The following is a 12201-nucleotide window of genomic DNA, read 5'->3' on the forward strand; positions in this document are numbered from 1 at the left end:
GGAATCAGGGGTCCCCCTGCCCATCCGCCCACTTAGTGTGTAAACTGTAAAGTGGGCGGTCCGGGCAGTTGATGACGCGATTCTTGCTGAATCGCGTCATCATAGCCACGCCCCCTGCAGTGTAATGCCGGGGATCGCGGCATTACAGAGTGGGAGGCGTGGCTTAAAGGATGTGCCGCGGTAACTCCGCCCCCGTCCCGCCCCTGCTCCACCCCCGTCCCACTTCCGGTCCACCTCCTCCCCACATCACAGCCCTCCCCTGCCCCCCTGCTGAGCCGACCTGGCTGCTCTCTCCCGCAGAGAGCAGCCAGAATGTCGGCATGTATGCTTTAGCTATGTTCAGGGACACTGTGTCATATGCTGCAGGGGATTTATCCTCCCAGGATTTCCATTCCATGTAATCAGGTTAGCACTGGTTTAGCACAGATACCAGCAAGGGAACCAGAGTGGTTTTCCTCTATCAAAACTTGGATTTCTCAGATTTCTGACAGGATTGCAAGTAATGAATCTGCAATCCAGGTATTACAGAGCTCTATAGCAGTATGGTCTGTGTCTGGTACCTCAGGACACCCTGCTATATGCCCCCACAAACGTGCGCTTGTGCATGTCACACAAGACGACACAGATACCGATTCTGACACTACAGATGGTTATGGGAATGTGTTGCGGGGGTCCGCATCTCTTGCAAGGGGGGTGCAATTGTTGATAGAGGCTATCAGGGATGTGTTAAATGTAAATGATACCACACCTGAGCAGGTTGAGGAGGCTTTTTTCACTGAAAATAAAAAAGCCTCGCTAACCTTCCCTGCGTCAAAGGAACTGAATGCTATATTTGAAAAAGCATTGGTAAACCCTGAAAAGAAGTTTCTGATCCCTAAGAGTATTCTGGTGGCTTTTCCTTTTCCTGAGGAGGATAGGAAAATGTGGGAAAACCCTCCGATTGTTGACGCATCTGTATCCAGACTCTCAAAAAAAATGGTTTTACCTGTTCCGGGATCTACCGCCTTAAAGAAACCGGCAGATAGGAAAATTGATAACACGCTTAAATCAATGTACACTGCTTTAGGGGCCATATTACATCCCACTATTGCTAGTGCATGGATTGCAAAGGCAATAGTGAAGTGGTCGGCTACATTGCTTGATGATTGGGATACAATGCATAGGGATGATGTTGCTTTAGATTTACGCAACATTCATGATTCTGCAGGTTTTATGGTAGAATCCATGAAAGACCTGGGTTCCATGGCTGCCGGACTTTCTTCCATGTCTGTTTCAGCTCGTCGGGGACTGTGGCTCCGCCAGTGGTCGCCGACGCGGAATCCAGAAGAAGTGTGGAGTCGCCACCCTATACAGGTCAGGCTCTCTTTGGGGAAGCTCTAGATGCGTGGATATCCACCGTTACAGCGGGTAAGTCTCCGTTTCTTCCCTCAGCAGAAACCTGCTCCGAAGAAATCCTTCTCCTCAGCTGTGCAGCAGTCCTTTCGGCCTAACAAGCCTAGAAAGGCCAGATCGTCCAATACCTTCTTTAGGGGAGGTAAGGTTAAGTCCAAGAAACCTGCCGCTGCAGGTTCCCAGGAATAAAAGCTTGCTTCAGGTACCCTAAAGTCCTTCGCATGATGGTGGACAGCACGGCCCGGAGGTGGGGCCTGTGGAAGCGAGACTCAGACAGTTCTGTCATGTCTGGGTATCGTCCGACCTGGATCCCTGGGTGTTAGATATTGTGTCTCAGGGATACAGGCTGGAATTTCAAAGTCTCCCTCCTCATCGTTTTTTCAAGTCGGGCTTACCAACTCTGTTGGAGGACAGCATAGTGCTTCAAGACGCTGTCCAAAAGCTGATGGAGGCAAAGGTCATTGTGCCGGTGCCACCTCACATGCTGACCAAAGGTTACTATTCGAACCTTTTCGTGGTACCGAAACCGGATGGTTCGGTCAGGCCCATTCTGAACCTAAAATCACTGAACCCCTTGCTAAAGGAGTTCAAGTTCAAGATGGAATCTCTCAGGGTGGTGATATCAGGTCTGGAAGAGGGGGAATTCCTGGTATCCCTGGATATCAAGGATGCATGCCTTCACATTCCGATCTGGCTGCCGCATCAGGCTTATCTCCACTTCGCACTCCTGGACTGTAATTTTCAGTTCCAGGCCCTGCCATTCAGCCTCTCCACAGCACCAAGGGTGTTTACCAAGGTGATGGCAGAGATGATGATACTACTCTGCAAGCAGGGTGTGAACATCATCCCTTAGCTGGATGATCTCCTGATAAAGGCATCGTCCAAGGAGAAGCTGCTGCAGTCCATTGTTCTCACAACGCGGCTGCTCCAGAGTCACGGGTGGATTCTGCATTTTTCAAAGTCACATTTGGAACCAACCCAGAGATTGTCATTTCTGGGAATGATCCTGGATACGGAAGTGCAGTGGGTGTTTCTTCTGCGGGACAAGGCGTTGGTGATCCAGTCCATGGTCCGGGATGTCTTGAAGCCACCCCGGGTGTTGCTTCATCAATGCATTCGCCTATTGGGAAAGATGGTGGCCTCCTACGAGACTCTCCAGTACGGGAGGTTCCATGCTCGGCCCTTCCAACTGGATCTCCTGGACAAGTGGTCGGGATCTCACCTCCAAATGCATCAGAGAATTCGTCTGTTGCCAAGGGCAAGGATTTCTCTCCTCTGGTGGCTCCAATTGCCTCACCTCCTAGAAGGCCGCAGATTCAGGATTCAGGACTGGGTCCTGCTAACAACGGATGCGGGCCTCCGGGGCTGGGGAGCAGTCACTCAAGGAGTGACCTTCCAAGGACAGTGGTCAAGCCTGGAAGCCGGCCTGTCCATCAACATCCTAGATCTAAGAGCCGTCTACAACGGTCTTCTTTAGGCAGCCCCTCTTCTAAGAAATCGGGCCATTCAAGTGCAGTCGGACAATGTAACAACAGTGGCTTACATAAACCGACAGGGCGGAACGAAGAGCAGAGCGGCAATGTCAGAGGTGACAAAAATACTCCTCTGGACAGAAAAGCACGCGTTGGTGCTGTCAACCATCTTCATTCCGGGAGTAGACAACTGGGCAGCAGACTTCCTCAGCAGGCACGATCTCCATCCAGGAGAGTGGGGACTCCATCCGGAGGTTTTCAATGAAATAACAGATCTTTGGGGATTGCCCCAAATAGACATGATAGCCTCTCGTCTCAACAAGAAGCTTCGGTGTTATTGTTCCAGGTCGAGGGACCCACAGGCAGTGGACGCCCTGGTGTCTCCGTGGGTGTTCCAGTCAGTGTACGTGTTTCCACCACTCACACTTATCCCAAGAATCCTAAAGCTCATAAGGAGAACAAGGGTTCAAGCGATCCTTATTGCCCCAGATTGGCCAAGAAGGGCTTGGTACGCGGATCTTCTGAATCTACTGCTAGAAGAGCCAAGGCCTCTTCCTCTTCGGGAGGACCTGCTGCAGCAGGGATCATTCGCCTATCAAGATTTACCGCGGCTACGTTTGACGGCATAGAAGTTGAGCACCTGATTCTTGCTCGGAAGGGCATTCCGAAGAAAGTTATTCCTACCCTCATACAGGCTAGGAAAGGGGTAACGTCAAAACATTACCATCGTATTTGGAAGAAATATGTTTGTTGGTGTGAGTCCAAGAAGTTTCCTGCAGTGGAATTTCAACTGGGACGTTTCCTCCTCTTCCTGCAAGCAGGAGTGTATATGGGTCTGAGGTTGGGATCTGTGAAGGTCCAGATTTCAGCCTTATCCATTTTCTTTCAGAAGCAATTGGCTGCCCTCCCTGAGGTTCAGACCTTTTTGAAGGGAGTTCTGCATATCCAACCTCCCTTTGTACCGCCTACGGCGCCATGGGACCTTAACGTGGTGTTGCAGTTCCTCCAGTCAGATTGGTTTGAGCCTCTACAGGAGGTGGAGCTCAAATTTCTTACATGAAAGGCGGTCACTTTGTTGGCCTTAGCTTCTGCTAGACGTGTCTCCGAGCTGGGGGCTTTATCCTGTAAAAGCCCTTACTTGATCTTCCACGAAGATAGAGCTGAGCTCTGGACTCGTCAGCAGTTTCTTCCAAAGGTTGTGTCGGCATTTCATATCAACCAACCTATTGTGGTGCCAGTGGCTACTGACTCCTCAATTACTTCAAAGTCCTTGGATGTCGTGAGGGCTCTGAAGATTTATGTGAAGAGAACTTCTCGTCACAGGAAGTCGGACTCTCTGTTTGTCCTATATGATCCCAAGAAAATTGGGTGTCCTGCTTCTAAGCAGACTATTTCTCGCTGGATTAGGTTCACTATTCAGCACGCTTATTCTACGGCAGGACTACCATGTCCAAAATCTGTTATAGCCCACTCTACTCGTAAGGTGGGGTCTTCCTGGGCGGCTGCCCGGGGTGTCTCGGCTGTGCAACTTTGCCAAGCTGCAACTTGGTCTGGGTCAAACACGTTTGCAAAATTCTACAAGTTTGATACTTTGGCCTCTGATGATCTGAAGTTCAGTCAATCAGTCCTGCAGGAGCCTTTGCGCTCTCCCTCCCATTCTGGGAGCTTTGGTACATCCCCATGGTACTAATGTGAACCCCAGCATCCTCTAGGACGTAAGAGAAAATAGGACTTTGGTTACCTACCGGTAAATCCTTTTATCATAGTCCGTAGAGGATGCTGGGTGCCCGCCCAGCGCTTCATTTTCCTGCAATTGTTATTTGGTTCAGTTCAACTTCATTTTAGTTGAGTACTGCGTTGTTACTTGGTAAGTAATGTTTCAGCTGTTGCTGAGTTGTTCAAGCTAGTTGTCTTGACGTGCCTTGTATGTGTGAGCTGGTATGAATCTCACCACTATCTGTGTTAAGTCCTTCTCTCAAAGTATGTCGTCTCCTCGGGCACAGTTTCTAGACTGAGTCTGGTAGGAGGGGCATAGAGGGAGGAGCCAGCCCACACTCTCAAACTCTTAAAGTGCCAATGGCTCCTGGTGGACCCGTCTATACCCCATGGTACTAATGTGGACCCCAGCATCCTCTACGGACTACGAGAAAAGGATTTACCGGTAGGTACCAAAATCCTAACTTTTAAATGAATCATTACCAGCCGCAGCATATTAATATATATTATTTATAATCTACAAAGCTGCAGTATATTTATAATTTCTTGCTAGCTGTCAGAGCTTGGGGAAGATGGGGGGAGGGGCTGATGTGGCAGGGCTCGTGAGTGTACAGAGAACATGTATAATGGTCACAGTAGAGTCATCTGTTGGGCACAAGAGAGCCAGTTATCAGGTATAAGTGAGCCGTAAATCGGGCAAACGAGAACCTTCTATCGGGCATAAGAGAGCTGTATATCGGGCATAAGAGAGCCAGCTATCATGCATAAGATAGCCATTAATTGGGCATAAGAGAGCTGTGTTGGACTGGGGCATGAAAGGACCGCTGGGAAAATGCATTGGTAGGGGCCCATGCTTAGAGGGGGTGTGGTATAAAAGATAGTGTCCAATTAGACAGTCAATATATAGACACCAAGGGGGTAATTCCAAGTTGATCGCAGCAGGAATTTAGTTAGCAATTGGGCAAAACCATGGACACTGCAGGGGAGGCAGATTTAACATGTGCAGAGAGAGTTAGATTTGGGTGGGGTGTGTTCAATCTGAAATCTAATTTGCAGTGTAACAATAAAGCAGCCAGTATTTACCCTGCACAGAAATAAAATAACCCACCCAAATCTAACTCTCTCTGCACATGTTATATCTGCCTCCCCTGCAGTGCACATGGTTTTGCCCAATTGCTAACTAAATTCCTGCTGCGATCAACTTGGAATTACCCCCATATGTTAGACAGACATTAGGTTGCCAAGGTCAAAAGGTCGACACGAAAAAGGTAGACCGGGTCAAAATGTCGACATGAAAAAGGTCGACATAAAAAAGGTAGACATCATGTTTTTTTGCATTTTTGTTTGTGGTTTGTGCGGATAGTTTTGTCATCTGGGACCCCCAATTGCAGAAAGGCATACCCTCACAGGGCTCGCTTTGCTCGCCACGCTTCGGGCTTGGTGGCTTGCTGCACTCGCCACAAGGTTTATAATCAACTCTATGCCGACATGGATAGAGAAGGTATGAAATAGTCCAAAAACATGTTAAATTTAAAAAAAAATTATCTATCTTTTATGTCGACCATTTTCATGTCAACCTTTTGACCACGCCGACATTTTTAACCCTGTAGACCTTTTGTACTGTCTATCTTTTCCATGTTGACATTTTGACCCTGTCGACTTTTTGACCCTGTCGACCTAATGTCTGTCTAACATATGGGCCAGTATTTACTACAAATCCGAGTTTGGCCGATTTGTGGGTTTTTTTCTAAGTCCCAATCCGGGAATTCACTAAGCACCAATCTCGGCAGTGTTTGGACTATTCGTAATGGTTTGAATGACAACGTTCAGAAATACGAATGAATAGACCATCGGTCAAACGCGGCTGTTATTTCATAGAATACGGGCATTCACTATTCATTCGTATTTGGGTGTTAGTTTCTGAGTGCTCAAGTGCGGGTCTGTTTTTTTTCGATTCGTTAAAAAAGCAGCAAAAAAATAGACCTGCTTTTTCCAGTCGAGTTTGGATAACCATGCACGGATCAGTGAGATCTGTGCATAGTTATCTATGGGAAAGGGTCTGTTTAGTGTAAAATCGGGGACAAAAAATTGCGTGGGGTCACCCCTCCTAAGCATAACCAGCCTCGGGCTCTTTGAGCAGGTCCTGGTTGAAAAAATATGGGGGGAAAAATGACAGGGGTTCCCCCATATTTAATCAACCAGCACCAGGCTCTGCACCTGGTCCTGGTTCCAAAAATACGGGGGACAAAAAGCGTAGGGGTCCCCTGTATTTTTGAAACCAGCACCGGGCTCCACTACCTGGGGAGATAATGCCACAGGCGGGGGACACTTTGATATCGGTCCCTGCGGCCGTGCCATTAAAACCCCAACTAGTCACCCCTGGCCGGGGTACCCTGAAGGAGTGGGGACCCCTACAATCAAGGGGTCCCCCCCTCCAGCCACCCAAGGGCCAGGGGTGAAGCCCGAGGCTGTCCCCCCCATCCAAGGGCGGCGGATGGGGGGCTGATAGCCTTGTTAACAAAATGTGAATATTGTTTTTAGTAGCAGTACTACAAGTCCCAGCAAGCCTCCCCGCAAGCTGGTACTTGGAGAACCACAAGTACCAGCATGCAGTGGACAACCGGGCCCGCTGGTACCTGTAGTACTACTACTAAAAAAATACCCCAATAAAAACAGGACACACACACCGTGACAGTACAACTTTTTTACATACATGCACACCAACATACACACATACTTACCTATGTTCCCACGAGGCTCGGTCCTCTTCTCCATGTAGAATCCTAGGGGTACCTGTGAAAAAAATTATACTCACATAATCCAGTGTACCTTCTGTTCTTTGTATAATCCACGTACTTGGCAAAATAATAAAACGGAAACCCGACCACGCACTGAAAGGGGCCCCATGTTTACACATGGGACCCCTTTCCCCGACTGCCAGGACCCCCCCTGACTCCTGTCAAAGAGGGTCCCTTCAGCCAATCAGGGAGCGCCACGTAGTGGCACTCTCCTGATTGGCTGTGTGCTCCTGTAGTGTCTGTCAGGCAGCACACGGCACAGATACAATGTAGCGCCTATGCGCTCCATTGTAGCCAATGGTGGGAACTTTGCGGTCAGCGGTTGACCGAAAGTAACCTCACCGCTGACCGCAAAGTTCCCACCATTGGCTACAATGGAGCGCATAGGCGCTACATTGTATCTGTGCCGTGTGCTGCCTGACAGACACTACAGGAGCACACAGCCAATCAGGAGAGTGCCACGATGTGGCGCTCCCTGATTGGCTGAAGGGACCCTCTTTGACAGGAGTCAGGGGGGGTCCTGGCAGTCGGGGAAAGGGGTCCCATGTGTAAACATGGGGCCCCTTTCAGTGCGTGGTCGGGTTTCCGTTTTATTATTTTGCCAAGTACGTGGATTATACAAAGAATTGAAGGTACACTGGATTATGTGAGTATAATTTTTATCACAGGTACCCCTAGGATTCTACATGGAGAAGAGGACCGAGCCTCGTGGGAACATAGGTAAGTATGTGTGTATGTTGGTGTGCATGTATGTAATAAAGTTGTACTGTCACGGTGTGTGTGTCCTGTTTTTATTGGGGTATTTTTTTAGTAGTAGTACTACAGGGACCAGCGGGCCCTGTTGTCCACTGCATGCTGGTACTTGTGGTTCTTGCTTGTGGGGGAGGCTTGCTGGGACTTGTAGTACTGCTACTAAAAACAATATTCACATTTTGTTAACAAGGCTATCAGCCCCCCATCCGCCGCCCTTGGATGGGGGGGACAGCCTCGGGCTTCACCCCTGGCCCTTGGGTGGCTGGAGGGGGGGGACCCCTTGATTGAAGGGGTCCCCACTCCTCCAGGGTACCCCGGCCAGGGGTGACTAGTTGGGGTTTTAATGGCATGGCCGCAGGGACCGATATCAAAGTGTCCCCCGGCTGTGGCATTATCTCCCCAGCTAGTGGAGCCCGGTGCTGGTTTCAAAAATACGGGGAACCCCTACGCTTTTTGTCCCCCGTATTTTTGGAACCAGGACCTGGCGCAGAGCCCGGTGCTGGTTGATTAAATATGGGGGAACCCCTGTCATTTTCCCCCCCATATTTTGTCAACCAGGACCAGCTCAAAGAGCCCGAGGCTGGTTATGCTTAGGAGGGGGGACCCCACGCAATTTTTTCTAACTTTTTTAAGACTTTAATTAACTTTTTAAGGTACACAATGAAGCCCTGCACGGATCTCACAGATCCGGCCGGGATTCCTTGTGTTTTGTCAGGCAGTGTTTTACTCATCACTCCCGTAAAACACTGCCTGATATTACGAATCACATCGATATCGGAAAAAACGAATCTGCAAAACTCGGCAGCTTAGTGAATGACCGTATCAGGATTCAAAAAGTTGCAGTAAAATGCACCCGATACCATTCGAGATCAAACACCCTTCAAAACGGCAAAAACACGAATATTAGTAAATAAACCCCATGGTGTCTATCTATTGACTGTCTAAATAGACACTGTCTATCTATCAACCGGATAACGCTTAGAGGATTGGCTAATCATTAGTGCATGGTCTGGGCCCATTGATAAAAATATATATTAAATACTGCTAGTGCATGCATGATAATGTACCAAGTATACCATAGTCCTTTGCAGTATAATGTAATATTTGCATAATGTATAATTCAAGAGCAAAATCTGATCCCTAGAGGAGGGAGTGTACCCCTGTGGACCAGTCCGACCCTGTAAGAGAGCCGTCTATCAGGCATAAGAGAGCCATCTATTGGGCACAAGAGCTGTTTGTTAAGCATCTACAGTATTACTTACAAACCAGTTCTATAAACATTTTTAAAAGCCTTTCCAAACTAATAAGATGCTTCTGGTTTATGTAAATTATATACAAACAACTATTATTTTTATCTTAAATTTATTAGTCGCCACAAAGCATATGTAGTGCTATACAACAGGTAGACCTAAAGAAAACACCGTAAACAGCATATATACAATGCACCACAGTGAACCTTTGCACAAGGACAAAGCATAGATACTGTGAGTGTTCACTTACTTTTTCCAGTATGACATGGCCTTTTGTTGATGAGTTTGACCTGGCCTCACCAATGCCAAAAGTGCTGCTATACAATCTACTTCACACTTCTTATACTGTACTACAGTGCTGCTACACAATCTACTTCACACTTCTTATACTGTACTACAGCGCTGCTACACAACTGCTCCACACTGCTTATACTGTACTATAGCGCTGCTACACAAACTGCTTCACACTGCATATACTGTACTACAGCGCTGCTACACAACCTGCTTCACACTGCATATACTGTACTACAGCACTGCTACACAATATGCTTCACACTGCTTATACTGTACTACAGTGGACTGCTTATACTGTACTACAGCGCTGCTACACAATCTGCTCCATACTGCTTATACTGTACTATAGTGCTGATACACAAACTGCTTCACAATGCATATACTGTACTACAGCGCTACTACACAACCTGCTTCACACTGCATACACTGTACTACAGCGCTGCTACACAACCTGCTTCACAATGCATATACTGTACTACAGCACTGCTACACAACCTGCTTCACACTGCATTGCATATACTGTACTACAGCGCTGCTACACAATCTTCTCTACACTGCTTATACTGTACTATAGCGCTGCTACACAAACTGCATCACACTGCATATACTGTAGTACAGCGCTGCTACACAAACTGCTTCACACTGCTTATACTGTACTACAGTGCTGCTACATAACTGCTCCACACTGCATATACTGTACTCCAGTGCTGTTACACAACTGCTTTACATTGCTTATACTGTACTACAGTGCTGCTACACATACTGCTTCAAACTGCTTATACTGTAGTACAGTGCTGCTACACAACCTGCTTCACACTGCTTATACTGTTCTACAGAACTGACACACATCTGCTTCACACTGCATATACTGTACTACAGTGCTGCTACACAATCTGCTTCACACTGCTTATACTGTACTACAGCGCTGCTACACAACCTGCTTCACACTGCTTATACTGTTCTACAGAACTGCTACACATCTGCTTCACACTGCATATACTGTACTACAGCGCTGCTACATAACTTCTCCACTCTGCATGTACTGTACGACAGCGCTGCTACACAAACTGCTTCACACTTCTTATACTGTGCTACAGCGCTGCTACACAAACTGATTCACACTGCTTATACTGTACTACAGTGCTGCTACACAATTGCTTCACATTGCCTATACTGTACTATAGCGCTGCTACACAATCTGCTTCACACTGCTTATACTGTCCTACAGCGTTGCTACACAATCTGCTTCACACTGCTTATACTGTGCTACAGCGCTGCTACACAATCTGCTATACACTAATACTGCAATCCTCCTCACCCTGTTGATACTACAGCGCTGCTACACAATCTACTTTACACCGCGATCAAAATCAGTAAATGACAATTTTAATAAAAGCTCAGTTGCACTCACGGGTGTATCAGCATGTACAGTAGCTATGGGGCAGGTTTACTAACAAGCCATTTATTAAAGGTTGTGACTGATCGTTTTTTTAAATCGGCAATAGAAATAAATGCTACTGTAAATCAGACTTGTTTAAAATCTATTTATATTGCCAATTTAAAACTATTGTACAAATCCGTGATGATCGATGACTTTGATATATGACAGCATAGTTAATAGCTTTTCCATTGAATTTTTTTTTTTTTATTAATATTTCAAAAGAATTGTTTAGCAGTGAGCCCTGTAATTACATTGCTTATTGCAAATAGTACTAATTGAGCTAAAATATCGAATGAATTCCAATTTGTAAAAAATCAATGATCTGTAGTTTTTTTTTTTATCTCTGCATTGAAAGCAGTTTTTTTCAATGCAGAGGAGAGCTTCTGTTTTATGCTCGGAGTAACAATAGGATCAGATATTTTATACAATACAGAGAGCATTCCAGAGACGACCATCATACAATACAGAGAGCATTCCAGTGGCCACCATACAATACAGAAAACATTCCAAAGACTGAAGTACTCTACAGTGAGCATTCCCATCATACTATACAGAGTAAATACCACAGACTGACATATACATATAATACATAGTGTATTAAAGAGACCACCATACAATGGGAAGAGCATTGCAGAGAGCACGTTACAATACAGACAGCATTCCAGAGACCACAATATAATACAGAGAACATTGAAGAGACTGCCATACAATACAGAAAGTATTCGAAGTCCATCATACAAAACTAAAAGAATTACAGAGAGCACCATACAATACAGAGAGCATTTGAGAGAGCAACATTCAATACAGATATTATCTTAGTGATCATCATTCTATACAAAGATCATCTTACAGGATAGTTTGAGAGGAGAAGCTCCATGTGGAAACTACAGTATTTGCAGGTCTCCTCCTCTATGGCAGCTCAGTAAACGAGCCGCAAAATGTTTTACAGTGACTTCACAGCTGTCCGTGCGCAAATCTCTAGGAAAAAGACCACTGTGCCATTGTCCCCAGTGATGTCTGCTCCTCTGGAGTCCTAGTTTACAGAAAACAACCCTGCACCAGTAAACTAATTACTCCAGATGGAA

The sequence above is a fragment of the Pseudophryne corroboree genome, chromosome 1 (genome assembly GCF_028390025.1).
Source record: "Pseudophryne corroboree isolate aPseCor3 chromosome 1, aPseCor3.hap2, whole genome shotgun sequence".
Lineage (NCBI taxonomy): Eukaryota > Metazoa > Chordata > Amphibia > Anura > Myobatrachidae > Pseudophryne > Pseudophryne corroboree.